Source organism: Saccopteryx bilineata, chromosome 1, assembly GCF_036850765.1.
Source record: "Saccopteryx bilineata isolate mSacBil1 chromosome 1, mSacBil1_pri_phased_curated, whole genome shotgun sequence".
Lineage (NCBI taxonomy): Eukaryota > Metazoa > Chordata > Mammalia > Chiroptera > Emballonuridae > Saccopteryx > Saccopteryx bilineata.
In genome coordinates, this window is record NC_089490.1 from 301612472 (window position 1) to 301633056 (window position 20585).

The window sequence follows — 20585 nt, forward strand, 5'->3', positions numbered from 1 at the left end:
GTGTGTTTTTATAATACTTGCCTGCCGCGTGCAAGCTAGGATTAAAGATGATGGTCCATCAGTTTTTGGCTCTGTTGTTTCTTTACCGACTGTCCGAATCCAATGCAAATCTGCATGGGCCAGGTGGCTGTGATGGTGGCCCTGACAACTGGCTTTACAGGTAATATGGCTATTTTAACAATGTTAATACTTTCAATCCATGAACAGGGAATATCTTGAGAGTATTATGTTAAGTGAAATAAATCAGACAAAGACAAGAACTGTAAAGTTACATTTATAAGTGGGACATAAAACAAAAAGCAACAAATGAACAAATAAAAGTTTTAAAAACCTTGACACAGACAATAGAATGGTGGTTGGTGATTTTCAGAGGGAATGTAGGATGAAGGAAGGACAAAGAAGGTAAAGGGAGTTAAATACACAGTGTCAGAAGGAGTCTCGGCTTCGGGTGGTGTACAGATGTCGCATTATGAGGTTGTACATCTGAAATTTATATAATGTTATTAGCCAATGTTATCCCAATAAAATTTAAAAACAATAAAATAGAAAAATATTGTTAAGCTGGTCTACTTTAGACTTTCTGCAGTTCAAACTAAAATGTTGTACTATTTTGTTATGTTTGAGCTAGATGCTTATGATAGTATTTTAAAGCTAAGGTACCGTAAATTGAGTTTTATTTTCAACAACCTGGTGGAAATTGTACAAACCATGTGTCACATTCATGTGTATCATGACGGCAGTTCACTGGGCACACTCTTGGCTGTTCATGTGTTGCTGGGTTCCTTTTACTGTTGCTCTGGTCCCGCCCCTGGGCAGCACCTTTGGTGTTAATTTTATTTGGAGGGGTGGCCTTTCCTGTACTCCTGCATTGCTTTCCATGTGAGGGTGATGTTTCACTTATAGGTCTTTCTAGTCTGCATGTGGCCATAGCTTGTGGCATAAGGACAGAGGTGCAGCTTCCATGGGAGACCTGATTAATCTTAGGGGCCTGAACCATGACTGGGGATAGATACTTCCTTCTCCTGAAGATATGGGAGCCCCCTTCCCCTGGCAAGTAACTTTTAAAGTGATCAGAGTCTTCCACATTTAACAGGCTGACTGTGTTTATGTCTAGTACTTGTAACACTACTTTTTGTGGCTCCCCACACACACACCCATTTTTTCATGAATAATCAAAACCTGTGTTCCTGGTCAGGGCACATATACAACAAATTGATCTCTCTCTCTCTCTCTCTCTCTCTCTCTCTTATCCTTCCTCTCAAATAAATAAACAAACAAATAAATAATTTAAAGAAACCCATGTTCATTGTCTCAGCCTGGGGGATCATTGCAAAACAAGTTGATTTCTTAGTTTCTTTGCAGCATTGCATATTTGTATGTTGCTAGAAAGCCTGAGTTCTGTGTGTCTTTAGCATGTCTCTGGAGCAACTCTTGTTTCATCTTTGCACATTCATTTTAGGAAATTGCTTATTTAATGTGTGTAAGTTGGTAGAATCCTATTACCCTTATTAATGAAAATTTTCGGAGTGACGTCACGGAAATGGCGCCGTGAGCAGCGCGTCCGACAGATCTCCCCAAAATCTGAACAAATTTATCAACTAGAAACAGAAAAATTTATCCTCGGAGCATTCCGGAGTTCCACACAAACTGAAAGCGAAAGGACTGTTATCACTTGAATCTGAGAGACGAGGGTGTGGAGGAAGCTAACTACCGCAGGGACGTTCATTCAAGCCGTGGAGGGAGTGCGCCTGTGTGCTATCAACAAGACCACCCTCAGATGCCAATAAGAAAGAGGAAATCGAATATTATGGATACAAAAGATAGAGAGGTAACACAAATAGATGTGGAAAAATCTATGGAGAAAAGATTTAACATATTGGAAGCCTTGGAGCTAAATGACAGAGAATTTAAAATAGAAATCTTAAAAATACTCAGAGATATACAAGAAAACACAGAAAGGCAATTTAGGGAGATCAGAAAACAACTCAACGAACACAAAGAATATATTACCAAGGAAATTGAAACTATAAAAACAAATCAAACAGAAATGAAAAACTCAATTCACGAGCTGAAAAACGAGGTAACAAGCTTAGCTAACAGAACAGCCCAGATAGAAGATAGGATTAGTGAAATAGAAGACAAGCAACTTGAAGCACAACAGAGAGAAGAAGAAAGAGACTCAAAAATAATAAAAAACGAGAAAGCCCTACAGGAATTGTCTGACTCCATCAGAAAGAATAACATAAGAATAATAGGTATATCAGAGGGAGAAGAGAAAGAAAATGGAATGGAGAATATACTCAAACAAATAATAGACGAGAACTTCCCAAGCCTGTGGAAAGAACTAAAGCCTCAAATTCAAGAAGCAAACAGAACACCGAGTTTTCATAACCCCAACAAACCCACTCCAAGGCACATCATAATAAAGATGACACAAACCAATGACAAAGAAAAAATTCTCAAGGCAGCCAGGGAAAAGAAGAGTACAACATATAAAGGAAGGCCTATTAGATTATCATCAGATTTCTCAGCAGAAACTCTACAAGCTAGAAGAGAGTGAACCCCAATATTTAAACCCCTGAAAGAGAGGAACTTTTAGCCAAGAATACTATACCCATCAAAGCTATCCTTCAAGTATGAAGGAATGAAAATTTTCTTAAAACACCAGAGACTGCCTCTACCCATGTCTTTGAAACAAGTATGTACAGACCATTTGGTAAATACAGGTCCCTGAGTTTTGATTAAGTGCTTTCTGCTATATGGTTCTCAATAGGGCTCCAGATTAATAAACTTGACCTAATCAGTTTGAGGGCTATAGCCCCATTGGGTTTAACTATCACCTGGCCCTGGACAGGGTAATCAATTAGAGAAACTGTCTAACCAGCATAGTTAATGAACACACTACATTCGTGCTTGGCAATCGGTTGGCAAGCTTCATGGTGATCAAATAAAAGTGGGTATCATGGAATATTTGCTGTCACCACAGAAAATTCTCTCTTATTGCTCCTTAAAACTTATACAGGAAGGCTCTAGAATAATTATGTTATTAGTTGGTAATCATTTTTCAAGAGTATTCAGGAAAAATAATATTAATATGGAGCAATAAATAGTTGATCTGTAAAAGGGGGGGGGTAGTTTCCAGAGCATTTTCCTAAAGAAGAAACTGAATTTTTTCCTTTTCTAGAAAACTTTTTGTCCCAATTCTAGGTTATTTTCTTAGTCCATGGATTTATATTTCTGCTTCTGATTCACCACAAATCCAAACATAGTTTGTATTATAGTAAAATAATCTCATTTCAATGTTATTGAATACTTGTATAAAGCTTGTGTGGGATCAGTGAGATGGAAGGGAAGGTGTTAGGAAAAGAGAGAAGGGAGAAGGAAAAATGTGCACTTGTATTTCATCTGGGCTTCATTCTATAAATAGTTTTTTTGCCACTGGCTCCAGAGCAACTGGATTTGGAAGTTAACGGCTGAGACTGATGGGCAGGTGTGGCTGTTCTTTGAGCCACAGGATTCTTTCCAGGAATGATCTGGTTAGAAATATTCTTCAGGGCCAGCTTCTCAGAAAAGACTTTTTAAATGCTAGTTGACAGATAAATGGGTCTTCAGCCTTCCTGAAATTTTTACAGTAGGCAAATGTGGTTTGTGGAGAATTGAAACAACTTGCAATAAAGTTAGAGAGTTCATTTTCATTTTAGAAGTATTTGGCCTTGGTATTCAAAATAACGAACACATACCCCCTTCCATTTGTTTCTCTACAAAATATAGAAACACTAAAAGAAAAAGCTCTTAAAATTATGAGTTCTGAAGAATTCATAAAAAATACTTGAGGTCCAATTTTCTTTTTATAGGAAAGTGAAATAGCTTTAGTTTCCAGATAAAAAGGTAACAGTAACAATCAGCCTGGGAGTCAATCCCTCCCATTGATGTGCCAACAGCAATCAAGGCTCAACTACAACAGAAGGGTTCACACAGTCCACAAGGGGGGCACATACTCAGACTGCCCAGCTTGGGTGACCAGGGAGCTTACACCACTGTGCCCTATAGAACACCTACTACAGAAAACCACTCTACCAAAACTAAGAGACATAGCAGCCCTACCTAATACATAAAAACAGAGACACAGTCAAAATGAGGAAACAAATAAACATGTCCCAAATGAAAGAAGAGGATAAATCTCCAGAAAAAGAACTAAGTAAATGGAGTCAAACTACCAAATACAGAGTTCAAAATAATGGTTATAAGAATGCTGAAGAAATTTGTTGAGAACTTCAGCTGCATAAAAAAAACATAGAAACAATGAAAAACACTCAGAAATAAAGAATAGCTAAAGTGGAGACTACACTAGAAGGAATCAACAGCAGATTAGTTGAAGCAGAGGATCAAATCAGAGATTTGGAAGACAAGGTAGCAGAAAACACCCAATCAGAACAGCAAAAAGAAAAAAGAATAAAAAATAGTTTAAGGGATCGCTGAGACAACATTTAGTGCAATATCCACAGAAGGAGAAAAGAGAGAGCAAGGGATTGAGAACCTATTTGAAGAAATGACTGAAAACTTTCTTAACCTTGTGAAGAAAAAAGACACATTAGTCCAGGAAGCACAGAGAGTCCCAAACAAGATGCACTTAGAGGCCTATGCCAAGACATATCATAATTAAAATGCTGTCAACTGATGCTCATTGGCATCAAATCAACACAAACAGGAACCCCCAACTTGACGTGTGGTGAAGAACAAAACTTTATTCAGTGCAAAACAGCTCAGTTATGATACAGCACAGCTATGAAAACTGCATGGCTATGAGGCAGCCCTGGGGCCAGGCTGCTTTCTAGCCAGACACTTCTGCTCTGTTCCATGCCAGTCTACCTTGCACTACATTGATCTGTTTCCCTCTGCTCTGGCAAGACATCTTCAGTGTTTCAGTTTAGCCAAGGAAATGCAGTTCTCAGTCTTTGGTGGACTGTGTGTTCTCTGAGCTAGATGAGAGTTGGGTTATATGAACAGAAGTCCCTGCTCCCTGATTGGTCTATCTCATGCAAATGAGGACTCCAAATCCTCACAGTTTGATTGGTCCAAAAAGCATTGTCCTGATTGGTTAGAGTAGAGCTGTTCTGATTGGTCAGAACTGTGCAGTTCTGATTAGAAGGGGAAAGCTTTAGTCCTATTGGTTAAATAGTATTCTAGGAACTCCTTTAAGAAGACTGGCTCAGATGGCAGAAACAGTGCAGGCAGGTGGTCCTGTGCCAGCTCTGCGTGGTTGCAGTTTGTATGAGAGGTCCCGAGGAAGAAATGACTGCTGGGCTCTTTTTTTTTCTTTTTTGTCCAGTTAGCCACCAGAAGCCCTTCTTAGTGGGTGTCATTTTCCCCCTCAAGGTTCACAAAGGTTAAATTCAAAGAGAGAATATTATAAGCAGCAAGAAAAAAATAGTTATCTATAAGGGAGCTCCCATAAGACCATCAGCTGATTTCTCAATAGAAACTTTGCAGGACAAAAGGGACTGGCACAAAATATTCAAAGTCATGAAAAGCAAGGACTTATAAGCAAGATTATTGTACCCAGCAAAGCTCTCATTCAGAATTGAAGAACAGCCTGACCAGGTGGTGGCACAGTGGATAGAGTGTTAGCCTGGTATGCCGAGAACCCAGGTTCAAAGCCCTGAATTCAGAACCTTGAGTGTAGGCCCACCACCTTGAGCCAGGGTCACTGGCTTGAGTGTGGGATCATAGACATGATACCGTGGTCACTGGCTTTAGCCCAAGATCTCTGGCTTGAGCCTAAGGTTTCTGGCTTAAGCAAGGGGTCACTGGCTTGGCTGTAGCCTCCAGGTCAAGTCACATATGAGAAAGCAATCAATGAACAACTAAGTTGCCATAATGAAGAATTGATGCTTCTCATCTCTCTCACTTCCCATCTGTCTGTTTCTACCTGTACTTCTCTCTGTCTCTCTCTGTCTCTGTCTCTCTCGCTTAAAAAAAAAAAAGGGAATTCAAGGACAGGTAAAGAGTTTCCCAGACAAGGAAAAGCTAAAGACGTTCATCACCACCAAAACTGTATTATAAGAAATGTTAGCCCTGGCCGGTTGGCTCAGCGGTAGAGCGTCGGCCTGGCGTGCGGGGGACCCGGGTTCGATTCCCGGCCAGGGCACATAGGAGAAGCGCCCATTTGCTTCTCCACCCCCCCCTTCCTCTCTGTCTCTCTCTTCCCCTCCCGCAGCCAAGGCTCCATTGGAGCAAAGATGGTCCGGGCGCTGGGGATGGCTCCTTGGCCTCTGCCCCAGGCGCTAGAGTGGCTCTGGTGGTGGCAGAGTGATGCCCTGGAGGGGCAGAGCATCGCCCCCTGGTGGGCAGAGCGTCGCCCCTGGTGGGCGTGCCGGGTGGATCCCGGTCGGGCACATGCGGGAGTCTGTCTGACTGTCTCTCCCCATTTCCAGCTTCAGAAAAAAAAAATACAAAAAAAAAAAATGTCAAAGGCCAGCATTCAGCTTCTAGGGCAAACTGAAGTTCTTGAACCCAAAATTCCTTCTCCAGCAACTGTTGCGGTTCAAGCTATTGCTGGTGCTCAGTCTGCAGCTCATCCTGGAGTTCTCAAACCGGGGAGGCCTTTCATTTTATTTTTTTGTGACAAACAGAGAGAGAGAGAGGGACAGAGAGAGGGACAGATAGGTAGACAGACAGGAAGGGAGAGAGATGAGAAGCAATCAATTCTTCATTGCAGCACCTTAGTTGTTCATTGATTGCTTTCTCATATGTGCCTTGACTGGGGGGGTTACAGCAGAGCAAGTGACCCCTTGCTCAAGCCAGTGACCTTGGGTTCAAGCCAGAGACCTTAGGCTTCTAGTCAGCGACTTTTGGGCTCAAGCCAGTGACCATGGGGTCATGTCTATGATCCCACACTCAAGCCAGTGATCCTGCGTTCAAGCTGGATGAGCCTGCACTAAAGCCAGAGACCTTGGTTTTGAACCTGGATCCTCTGTGTACCAGTTAGACATTCCATCCACTGTGCCACTGCCTGGTCAGGCCAGGAGACCTTTCACATAGAGCTTTCTGTTTCTGTTTGTTGGGCTGTAAAAAACACCCAGCCCAGGGAGCCGAACAGGGTAGCCACAGGGAACCACATGCTCAAGAACGGCAATTCGTCTATTCTACCCTTCAAAGGTGGTGGCAGCTCCATACCAGTCTGATCCAAATCCTGCCCACTACGCCAGATGTAATGCCGATGGCCAAGGCCAGGCAGGTTCACATTGGATTTGGGCAGATGGTAGAGGAACAATGGAGCTGGAACGCTTTGGACCATTCTGCTTATTAGAGTATCCCAACGGTGGGGGAGCAAATAGGCAGGGGAAAAGCGCTTCTCAAGGCAGCAGGTGAACAAACAGCAAAACAGCCCCTCATAGTGACAGGCAAGTGATCCGCCAAACACTGCCTGGTGTAAAAGCACCTGTAGCCTTACCTAGGCTATGCACACATGGCTCTGCCACGTGCTCACATACTAATCATTCAGAGTGCAAGTGAGCAAGCCTAACTCAGTTGTTTTCCCTACACTTAATAAAAAAGATCAAAAGAACACTTTTAACAATAAAGATTAAAAGCATACCATCCTCACTCTCGACTAATATTTTTGTGTGCACAAAAACTACCAAGAAATATAGTTTCTTCAGTTTACAGAAGATAACTTTTTAATGCTGGCTGATGCATGAGGCAAAGATTTTACATTCTCTCCTAATAAGTAGAAATTATGATTTGATTGTCTCCAAGATAAAACAAATGAAAATTTTTACCATTCCATTTTATGCAGAGTGTGCCAAAAAAAAAAATCCAGATTTTAGATGATCTTCAAGGAGCTTCTGAAGCCTGTTTTGCACAATATTTTCTCTTTTAGCTCCAAGCATTTAGGGAAAGAATTCTACAGAAGCCTTCTACAGAATTTAAAAGCATGACTCAGGATGAAAACCAGAAAAACTACCCAGAAAAAGCAAATAGAAACTTGTACAATGCTGCAAGTACTGGGACATAAATTGGGACACCAGGGACTAATTTTTTTTCACCTAGGACATCATTGAATTGAAAATTCAAAATTTGAAAGAATAAAAGAGGTCTGTAATGCCAGTGGTCAAGGTCAGGCAGGTCTACATTGGGTTCGGGCAGACGGTAGAGAAATTGCGGAGCCAGAAAGCTTTGGGCTATTACCTGTTTATTGGAGGCTTGCAGAGAGGGTCCAGTGAATAAGGAAAGAAAAATCACTTTTTGCAGTGGAAGGCAATGGATCAGGAACACCAGCCCTCATGGTGGCGGCTGCGGCAATCAGGAACCACATCCCGCAGTGGTGGGAGAGCGATCTGGGAGAATCACCCCTGAGGGAAAGCACCCATAGCTTTTCATAGAGACACACATGTGGCTTTCTGCCCCATGCTCACTCACTAATCATGCGATGTGCTTGCAGCCAAGAAAACAGCAAGCAAGCCTAGCACAACTGTTTCCCCACAAGGCCCCAAAAGGCTTATACAGACTTTCCTAAAGCAAATGTGGCCCTGGCCAGTTAGCTCAGTTGATTAAGAGTGCCGTTCTGAAACAACAAGGTTGTGGGTTTCATCTCTGGTCAGGACACACATGGGAAGGAACCAGTGAATGCACAACTGAGTGGAACAACAAATTAGTGCTTCCGTTCCCCTGCCCCTCCCTTCCTCTCTCATTCTCTCTAAAAATCAGTCAATAAAAACTAAGTATGGCCGGATGGCTGGGTTGGTTGGAGTGTAGGCTCAGAGTGAGGAGGTTGCAAGTTCAATCCCCGGTTCGGGCACACACGGGAGCAGCTCAATGTTCCTGTCACTCTCTCCCTACCTCTCTCAAAGTTACTAAATAAATAAATAAATGCAAATGTTTTTACTGAGGTTTTATAGATTTGAATAGTTGAATCTGGAAAATAAAAAGGACATTTTTAGAGAAAGTAACAGCTAACTTTACTGAGTGTTTAGAGGGTAGGTTGTGTTTTGAGTGCTTTTCATGCATGAACTCATTTTATCCCTACAATGAGCTATGCAGTGATTAAATTTATGGCTGAGATCTCAAGCTGGACATGATGAGTTGGGGGCACTGTAGAAGAAGCTCTTACACCTTTTGTCCTGAAAAAGCCCTATAGGAGAACTCCATGTTTACAACAAAACTCTCTGGTTGTGGTACACCTTTCCTTCACTTTTTTTCTACTGTAGAGTACCTGCCCTGCCCCCTTTATTTCTGCAGGATGCTCCATGTGGCTCACCATGGCTGTAGGCACTGGATTGCAATGTTTCTCGTTCCTGAATAAATTCTTTTTGTTAATGCAATACTTACTCAATTCTGGAGATAGAGAGATAGACTCCCACATGTGCCCTGACCAAGATCCACCCGGCAACTCACATCTAGGGTCATGCTCCAACAGAGCTATTTTTTAGCGCCTGAAGCAGAGGCTCCATGGAGCCATCCTCAGTGCCTGGGGCTGATGTGCTTGACCCAACCAAGCCATGGCTGTGGGAGGAGGAGAGAGAGAGAGAAAGAGAAAGATAAAGAGAAAGAGAAAGAAGGGGGAGAGGTGGAGAAGCAGATGGTCACGTCTCCTGTGTGTCCTGACCGGGAATTGAACCCGGGATTTCTACACACCAGGCCAATGCTCTACTACTGAGCCAACATGCTAGGGCCCAATTCTGTTTTATGGTCAACAAAAATACGTGTTGTTACCATAAATATTTGCTTTACAAATGAGTAGACAGGTTAAGTAATTTGCCCCAGGTCTTTCTACTAATAAGGTAGAGCCAGGTTTCTAAGTCAAGGAGTCTAGCTTCATCTATAGATGAGGTATAAGATAAGATTCTGATTTAGAGAAACCCTCACTGGGAAACATATATTATTACAGAAGCAGCCCATAAAACGATTCTGAGTGAGTTGAGAAAGACGGGGAGAACTGAGGGGAAGACAGTGGGAGACTTGGCATTCAGCGAGAAGGCTAGCTGTGGTTGGCGTAACAACAGGTCCCAGCTTGCCTGGGGCAGGTCTTGTTTATTCTTGTTTTCCCAGCATGATTGCTAGTAGCAATCTCAAACTTCCAGGTTTGGAGAATGATTATATGGTCACCCTACTTAACAGATCAGTTCATCTTGAATTTAAGCAATGGTCTTAGACAGTCTTAGCATAGTATCTCTCAAAGTCTTTCAGATATATCTAACATGGAGATTCCTAGCCAAATCTGATAAGTACGCATCATTAACAAAGACTGGCTAATCTGTTTCTAACTTACACAACCAGAGGTCATAGAAGGAGCTCCATCTTGAAGACTGCAGCTTTCTCAACCCTGTAAGCCAAATCCTACTGTCATTTAGGCTTGGGAGCCTCAGGGCAGCCCTTGAAGAGAGGAAGATCTCCCTGGAATAAGGATAAGGAAAAATAGTCAGTGGTCTCTCTCTGCCAGTGGTAAAAACTGAAGCTGGAGATGGATACGGCTTTCTGTACCACTAGAGAACAGACTTTAGAACAGGGGTCCCCAAACTATGGCCCGCGGGCCGCATGCGGCCCCCGAGGCCATTTATTCGGCCCCGCCGCATTTCCGGAAGGGGCACCTCTTTCATTGGTGGTCAGTGAGAGGAGCATAGTTCTCATTGAAATACTGGTCAGTTTGTTGATTTAAATTTACTTGCTCTTTATTTTAAATATTGTATTTGTTCCCGTTTTGTTTTTTTAGTTTAAAATAAGATATGTGCAGTGTGCACAGGGATTTGTTCATAGTTTTTTTTTTTTTTTTTTTTTTTTATTTTATTTATTCATTTTAGAGGAGAGAGAGAGAGACAGAGAGGAGAGAGAGACAAGGGGGAGGAGCTGGAAGCATCAACTCCCATATGTGCCTTGACCAGGCAAGCCCAGGGTTTCGAACCGGCGACCTCAGCATTTCCAGGCCAACGCTTTATCCACTGCGCCACCACAGGTTAGGCCATAGTTTTTTTTATAGTCCAGCCCTCCAACGGTCTGAGGCACAGTGAACTGGCCCCCTGTGTAAAAAGTTTGGGGACCCCTGCTTTAGAATATCAGATGTGGAATGGCAAAGGTGTGAACTCTTTAGTTCTGAACACAATTATTTTTTGTAGTATTTATTGTCTCTTCTTCTCCAGAGTAATACAGTGTGTCCGTAAAGTCATGGTGCACTTTGACCAGTCACAGGAAAGCAACAAAAGATGATAGAAATGTGAAATCTGCACCAAATAAAAGGAAAACCCTCCCAGTTTCATACCTATTCAGTGCAGTACTATGTGGGCTCATGCACAGATTTTTTAGAGCTCCTTAGGTAGCTATCCCGTATAGCCTCTATAGACTCGTCACTGACTGATGGCCTACCAGAACGGGGTTTCTCCACCAAACTGCCGGTTTCCTTCAACTGCTTATCCCACCGAGTAATGTTATTCCTATGTGGTGGCACTTCGTTATAAATGCGCCGATATTCACATTGCACTTTGGTCACGGATTTGAATTTAGCGAGCCACAGAACACACTGAACTTTCCTCTGTACCATTCACATCTCGACTGGCATGGCCGTGGGCTGCTCTGCTGTATACACGGTGTTACGGCATCATCTGTACATGCACACATGCTGCCACATCATCCTACAGAAACTGGGAGGGTTTTCCTTTCATTTGGTGCAGATTTCACATTTCTATTGTCTTTTGTTGCTTTCCTGTGATGGTCAAAAGTGCACCATGACTTTACGGACACACTGTATATAGCAAGAAACTTAACACCAAAGGAACAGGTGCTGAATAGACTGTCTAGAGTCCTCAGCCTTTGTTTTTTGGGTGTTTTTCTTTGTTTTTGTTTTTTTAGGGTTTTTTTTTTGAGAGAGAGAGGCAGGGGGGGGGGAGAGAAAGAGAGAGAGAGAGAGAGAGAGAGAGAGAGGAGAGAGAGAGAGAGAGAGGAGAGAGAGAGAAACATCAAGCTGTTCCTCTGTGTGCCCTGACCGAGGAATCAAACTTATCAACCTCTGCCTTCTGGGATGACACTATAAGAACCAACTGACTATCTGGCCAGGGCTTAATTTCTATTGATTTGTAGAATGACAGAGAGAGGAAGAGAGAGAGAGGGAAGGTGAAGGGGAAGCATTTGTTGTTCCACTCAGTCGTGCATTTTTGGTTTGCTTCCCCTGTGTGCCTGGACTGAGGATCAAACCCTCAACCTTGTTGTGTTGGAAATGACACTCTTAACCAACTGAGCTAACTAGCCAGGGCCTCCTCAGCCATTTCTGTGAAGAGCTGTACCCCTGTAGAGTGGATGTCAGCTGCTTTGACGGGTACAGGTGAAGTACTGTGTTCCTGGGGCCAGCAGATCAGAGAGTTGGCCTATGCTAATCAAGTTGCTCTAGTACAGCGGTTCTCAACCTGGGGGTCGCGACCCCTGTGGGGTCGCCTAAAGCCATCGGAAAATACATAATGCATATCAGGTATTTACATTCCGAATCATAACTGTAGCAAAATTACAGTTAGGAAGTAGTCACCAAAATTATTTTTTGGTTTGGGGTCACCGCAACATGAGGAACTGTATTGCGGGGTCACGGCATTAGAAAGGTTGAGAACCACTGCTCTAGTACAAGGAGAAAAAGTTTCAGGAAAGCATTTTAACAAAATTGTAAGTCATACCATTTGAAGTAAAGAATTCTCAACATTCGTTTCCTCAGCTTTATGAAAAGACAAGCAGTGATCTGAACAACTATTGTTTTATGCTAACTCTCAGTTTTCATTGGCAAGACAAAGACAACGGGATGAGGGCAAAAGCAACGCTACAACTTGATTATGGGATGGGTCTTTCGATGCCTCATCTGATTATAAGATTGTCTGAAGAACATGATGAAAATATTTTGAACATTTTGCAGTGACACTTGAAAAAGCTTTGATTTTTACAAAAACTAAATATGCATCACTCAATTTGGTGAGATAAAGAGTCCCCTTTTCCATTATTTTGTGGACTTTATTAAATAAGCTTACACATTCAGAGCAGACTCTTTTTTTTTTTTTTTGCAATTTTCTGAAGCTGGAAATAGGGAGAAACAGTCAGACAGTCTCCCGCATGCACCCGACCGGGATCCACCCGGCATGCCCACCAGGGGCGATGCTCTGCCCACCAGGGGGCGATGCTCTGCCCATCCTGGGTGTCGCCATTTTGCGACCAGAGCCACTCCAGCGCCTGGGGCGGAGGCCACAGAGCCATCCCCAGCGCCCGGGCCATCTTTGCTCCAATGGAGCCTTGGCTGCGGGAGGGGAAGAGAGAGACAGAGAGGAAGGCGCGGCGGAGGTGTGGAGAAGCAAATGGGCGCTTCTCCTGTGTGCCCTGGCCGGGAATCAAACCTGGGTCCTCCGCACGCTAGGCCGACGCTCTACCACTGAGCCAACCGGCCAGGGCCTCAGAGCAGACTCTTAATATAGCATGAGGCAGGTTGCTTGAAACAAGGTTGTAAAGCTAAAGCGTTGACTTACTTTCGTGGTTACAAACCCACTCTCAGTATTTAACCATACCAGAAAAGCTAAGATACATCTTTTGCTTTTTCCACTCATTTTAAGTTAGCTGGTGTCAGCAAAAAGATATGCTACTGATTCTTTCCCCAGAGAAAATTTTGTCCCCCAGGAGACATTTAGAAATGTGTGGAGATATTTTTGGTTGTCACTTTTAAGGGATGATTACTGCATATATCTATTGAATAGAGGTCAGGGATGCTGCTCAATATTCTATAATGCTCAGGAAAGCTTCCCACAACAAAGAATTATTTGGCCCAAGATGTCGATAGCACTGAAGTTGAGAACCTTTGTGTGCGTGCACGCATGTGTGTGTGTGTGCATGTTTCTGAAGTGAGAAGCAGGGAGGCAGTGAGAGACAGACTCCTTCTGCATGCGCCCAACCAGGATTCACCCGGCATGACCACCAGGGGGCGATGCTCTGCCCATCTGACATTGCTCTGTTGCAACCAAAGCCATTCTAGTGCTTGAGGTGGAGGCCATAGAGCCATCCTCAGCGCTCGGGCCAACTTTGCTCCAACGGAGCCTTGGCTCTGGGAAGGGAAGAGAGAGATAGAAAAAAAGGAGAGGGAGAAGGGTGGAGAAGCAAATGAGCGCTTCTCCTGTGTGCCCTGGCTGGAAATTGAACCTGTGACATACACATGCTGGGCCAACACTCTACCACTGAGTCAACCGGCCAGGGTGAGAAACCTTATGATAGACAAACATATCAATGCAACAGAATTGAGAGTCCAGAAATAAATTTACAGAGTCAATTGACTTTCAGAAAAGATGCAGATGCAGTTCAGTGGAGAAAAAAAAAAGTCTTTTCAATAAATAGTGATAAACAATGAGATACTGTATGTGTATGGAAAAAGTGACACTTGACTTCTATCTAACATCGTATATAACAACCAATTTAAGATGGTCCATATGTATAAACATAAAACTAAAATTTTAATACTTCTAGAGACAAGACAACATGACATTATCTTCTCTACCTAGGAATAGGCAAAGATTAGTTTGACAGAACATAAAGTACACTCAACAGAAAAGAAGAGATTGATAAACTGGCTTAATCAAAATTTAAAAATTATGCTCTTCTATAGACAATAAAATGGAAAGGTAAGCCACAGACTGGGAGAAAATATTTATAATACATAATCGCAAAAAATATCCATAATCAGATCTATAAAGAACTCTTACAATTTATTTTAAAAAGACAGCTCAATTTAAAAATGAGCAAAAGACTTTAGCAGATACTTTACAATTAAGATATATAAATGGCCAATACATTGTTAGTCATCAGGGAAATGTAAATTAAAACTATAATGTAATACTGCTACACACCAACTAGAATGATTATAATTTTAAATACTTTATAAAGTATCAGATAGGGATGTAGAGCAACCCAAACTCAATACTTTGCTTGTAGAAATATAAAATGGTAAAACCACTTTGGAAAAATCTTAGTTTCTTAAAAATTAAACATACACATCTGGTATCCAACAATCCACTCCTGAGTTTTTACCCAGGAGAAATGAAAGTGTGCACCCATGAAAAGACTTGCTCTAGAATGTTCATGGTATCTCTCTTTGTAATAGTCCTAAATTGAACATGACCGAATGTTTATCAATAGGAGATTAGATAAATGAGTTATGTGATATCCACATAATAAAATATCATTTAGCAATAAAAATAAAAGAATTATTGATATGTATATAACATATGTGAATTTCACAAACCTTAAGTGGAGAGGAAGAAGCCTAACACAAAGGCTACATACTGTACGTGATTCTAACTACTGTATAGACATTTTAAAAACTGGCAGCAAAAACATGAAGAAACATTTTAGACATGGGCCATATCTTGATAGGGATGTTGGTTATGTGAATTTATACATTTTTCAAAACTCATCAGTCTGTACATTTAAGATCTGTGCATTTTAAATTATCACCTCCTTTGAACAGTTACACAGCAAAGCACAAAAAAAAATAAGAAAAGAAGAAAAAAAAGTAAAAAAATTAAAAAGTAAGCTAGCCAAACTTACGCTATAAGCTAGAAAGAAAGCCTTTAAAAAAGTGTTTCCAGAGGAGATGACGTCAGAGTAATGGCGGAGTAGGAAGCGATACCGATAAATCTCCCCCAAAACTCAACAAGATCTTCAACCAGAAACAGAAAAACCTATACTTGGAGCTTCCAGATTCTTCGCAATACACCCAAAGGTATGATTGAGTGAAAAATTGGCTAAATATATAACCAAACCCCGAAGGAAATAGGGAGTAAGAAATGCTCCGCCTTCCTCACTAACCTAAACAGGGCGGCTTTCTCTGGTAACTGTGAATATAGAAACTGAGGCGGGCAAAGGGGGTGAATAGATCCAGGCCCCCGCAGCAAAAACGGCCGAACCAGGCTGTGGCTCAGAGATCCAAGCCGAGGAAAATCTGATCCTGTGGCAACCCGGGCAATACAAGCTAACACTCGCGCCAAACCCAAACAAAGAAAGACAAGCGGAGCGGCCATTTTACCCGGTCTCCTGGTCGGTGCGCAGTTAGTGGAAGAGAGATTTCTTCCTAAGCCGCGGAAGTGGGTGCCCGTGTTGCCCCACGGAGAGGCAGGGTCAGAGGCCTTTCTGTGGGCTGAGGGCAGAATCTCTGGGCAGCCCCAGCGCCCTGGGAAAGCCACGCACGGGAGGGAGTGAGAACTAATCCCAACGGTGGAGATTTTCCGTGCTGGAGGCTGTTTCACTCAGAGGGAACCACGGCCGGCCTCATATCCTGGTTTGCGCGCGCAGATAAGGAGTGAGCGATTCCTCCGAGTGCCTCGGCAGTGCGCGCCCGTGTTATCGCAGAGAGGGGCAGAGTCAGGGGCCTTTGTGTGGGCCAAAGCGGAATCTCGGGCCGCCCCAGCGCCTTGCAAAAGCCGCACACGGGGACGGAGCGAGACTCAATTCCAACGCTGCAACTTTTCCCTGCGGTTGGGGGTTTCACTCAGAGCGTGAGACTGCTGGCCGGATATCCTGGTTGCAGACAGTGAGTGAGAGTTTCCTCCAAGCGCCCCGGAAGTGGGCGCCCGCTTGTGTTACCGGATAGAGTGGCAGAGCCAGAGGTCTTCGAGTGGGCGGAAAGCCCGCCTGATTATGCTAGCAGCTCTGACTGACTGAGCCTTACCCAGAGCCCTGTGCTGAGTGGAAATAGAGTGGGGAGTTGCCAGCAATTTGAGCCTCTTACTATCCAGGCAGAGGCAGCAGCAACCCCATACCTGGACTATCAGGCTACTAATTGAGGAAGGAAAGACTAGGAGAAAGGCTCCAGGAACACGGACTCTCTCACTGTCGGAGCCTATAAATGCTAATGAGCCTCGACTCCCAACGAGAATAAAGCACAATACATGACATTGCCATAGAGACTTATCAACTGCAAACCTCTACCTGAGCGTGCCAAAGGGGCAGAACCCGGGGTACAGAGTCACCGACCAGGAAGAGGGAGAGAAAAGAAAAAGCAAGAAGATAACCTCTCAAAATCAAGAATAATCTGCAGACTTTATAACCTATCCCATTTTATTATATTTGTTCGTTTGTTTCTCTTATCTTCATTCTTGAGACTTTTTTTTCCTCCTCCAATTTGGCCGATTAACTCTCTGCCGGTCTTACTCTCTCCTCTCCTTGAACTACACTACCCATAAGTGTTACATCTCCCATTATCATTTCTCTTCTCTTCCTTTCTCTCTATGAGGGTTGCACTCCAAAACCCTTAACTCTCTCTCTCTCTCTCCTTTCTTTTTTCTTCTTTTAGTGGTTCCCTCTTTTTTTTTCTCTCTCTCTCTTTCTTTTCTCCCTCTATATTAGTTTCTTCCTTTCTCCTTTACATCTCCTCTCATTCAAACCTCAATAACAAACAAATTATCTTATCTGGGACTCAAACCTATGTTTGTGGCATTTTGGGGGGTTTTTACTTCACCTTTTTAACTCACTAGCAGTGCTCCCATCCCTGGCTCTCCATATCATCTAGTTCTTGTTCCACTAAATACAATAGTAAGTTTTTAATTTGTCCCCCCATTTTTCCATTTTCCTCTTATTCCTCTCATCATAACTCTTAGAAAACCAACACCTAAAAGCAAATCATTTTATTCTTGACCCAAATTTTTTCCTTATTTGCTTTTTGTGGGTCCATACGCTCTTTTTTTTTTCTTTTTTCTTTTATTTTTTTTCCTTTTTTTTTTTTTTTCTTTCTCTCTTTTTTGCCCCTTTATTACTTTTCCCCAATTCAGGCCCTCCATCACAGGCATTGTTTGTTATAACTCACAGTCCACCACAAGATTTTCTCAAGAAAGAGGGCAGAGGAGAGGAGAGGAAAAAAAGAGGGGGGGAATAATTTCCTTTTTTAAAAATTTTTATTTTATTTTATTTTTCTTTATTTCATTATTAATTTTTTTTTAAATAAACAACTCTTTTCGATTTGTTATTTTTTTATTTTTTTTAACTTTTTATTCTTTATTAAATCTCATTAATACTATCAACAAAACCACCCTCAGATGCCATTAAGGAAGAGAAAATCGAATATCATGGATACAAAAGAAAGAGAGGTAACACAGCTAGATGAGGAAAAATCTATGGAGAAAAAATTTAATATATTGGAAACCTTGGAGCTAAATGACAGAGAATTCAAGATAGAAATCCTAAAAATCCTCCGAGATATACAAGAAAACACAGAAAGGCAATATAGGGAAATCAGAAAACAACTCCATGAACACAAAGAATATATGTCCAAGGAAATTGAAACTATAAAAACAAATCAAACAGAGATGAAAAACTCAATTCACGAGCTGAAAAACGAAGTAACAAGCTTAGCTAATAGAACAGGTCAGATAGAAGAGAGGATTAGTGAAATAGAAGACAAGCAACTTGAGGCACAACAGAGAGAAGAAGAAAGAGACTCAAAAATTAAAAAAAATGAGATAGCCCTACAAGAATTATCTGACTCCATCAAAAAGAATAACATAAGAATAATAGGTATATCAGAGGGAGAAGAGAGAGAAAATGGAATGGAGAACATACTTAAACTAATAATTGATGAGAACTTCCCAAGCCTGTGGAAAGAACTAAAGCCTCAAATTCAAGAAGCAAACAGAACTCCAAGTTTTCTTAACCTCAACAAACCTACTCCAAGGCATATCATAATGAAATTGACACAAACCAACAGCAAAGAAAAAATTCTCAAGGCAGCCAGGGAAAAGAAGAATACAACATATAAAGGAAGGCCCATTAGATTATCATCAGATTTCTCAGCAGAAACTCTACAAGCTAGAAGAGAGTGGACCCCAATATTTAAAGTCCTGAAAGAGAGGAACTTTCAGCCACGAATACTATACCCATCAAAGCTATCCTTCAAATACGAAGGAGAAATAAAAACATTCACAGATACAGAAAAGATGAGGGAATTTATCATCAGAAAACCCCCACTCCAGGAATTACTAAAGGGGGTTCTCCAATCAGATACAAAGAACAAAAAAAAAACAGAGCCACAAGTAAAAGCTCCAAGAAGAACACAATAAAACCAAATTTAAACTGTGACAACAACAAAAAGAAAGAGGGGGAGAAGACGGAGATTAACAGTAGCAAAGGACGATGGAGTGCAAAAGTACTCACAAAATAGTTTGCTACAATAAACAGGGTAGGGACCCTTTTCATTACTCAAAGGTAACCACCATTGAAAAAACCACCACAGAAGCACATGAGATAAAAAAGATAGCAACAGAGGAAAGATGTATGGAATACAACCAAATAAAAACAAAAGATAGAAAAACGAAAGAGAAGGATCAAACAAGACACAAAACTAACAGAAAGCAAGATATAAAATGGCAATAGGGAACTCACAAGTATCAATAATTACACTAAATGTAAATGGATTAAACTCACCAATAAAAAGGCACAGAGTAGCAGAATGGATTAAAAAAGAAAATCCAACTGAATGCTGCCTACAGGAAACTCATCTAAGTAACAAGGATAAAAACAAATTCAAAATGAAAGGCTGGAAAACAATACTCCAAGCAAATAACATCCAAAAAAAAGCAGGTGTAGCAATACTCATATCGGATAATGCTGACTACAAGACAGGAAAAGTACTTAGAGACAAAAATGGCCATTTCATAATGGCTAAGGGGACACTGAATCAAGAAGACATAACAATTCTTAATATATATGCACCAAACCAAGGAGCACCAAAATATATAAGACAGCTACTTATTGATCTTAAAACAAAAACTGACAAAAATACAATCATACTTGGAGACCTCAATACACCGCTGACGGCTCTAGATCGGTCATCCAAACAGAGAATCAACAAAGACATAGTGGCCTTAAACAAAACACTAGAGCACCTGGATATGATAGACATCTACAGGACATTTCATCCCAAAGTGACTGAGTATACATTTTTCTCCAGTGTACATGGATCATTCTCAAGAATTGACCATATGTTGGGCCACAAAAACAATATCAGCAAATTCAGAAAAATTGAAGTTGTACCAAGCATATTTTCTGATCATAAAGCCTTGAAACTAGAATTCAACTGCAAAAAAGAGGAAAAAAATCCCACAAAAATGTGGAAACTAAACAACATACTTTTAAAAAATGAATGGGTCAAAGAAGAAATAAGTGCAGAGATCAAAAGATATATACAGACTAATGAAAATGACAATACGACATATCAGAATCTATGGGATGCAGCAAAAGCAGTGATAAGAGGGAAGTTCATATCGCTTCAGGCATATATGAACAAACAAGAGAGAGCCCAAGTGAACCACTTAACTTCCCACCTTAAGGAACTAGAAAAAGAAGAACAAAGACAACCCAAAACCAGCCGAAGAAAGGAGATAATAAAAATCAGAGCAGAAATAAATGAATTAGAGAACAGAAAAACTATAGAAAAAATTAATAGAACAAGGAGCTGGTTCTTTGAAAAGATCAACAAAATTGACAAACCCTTGGCAAGACTTACCAAGGAAAAAAGAGAAAGAACTCATATAAACAAAATACAAAATGAAAGAGGAGAAATCACCACGGACACCGTAGATATACAAAGAATT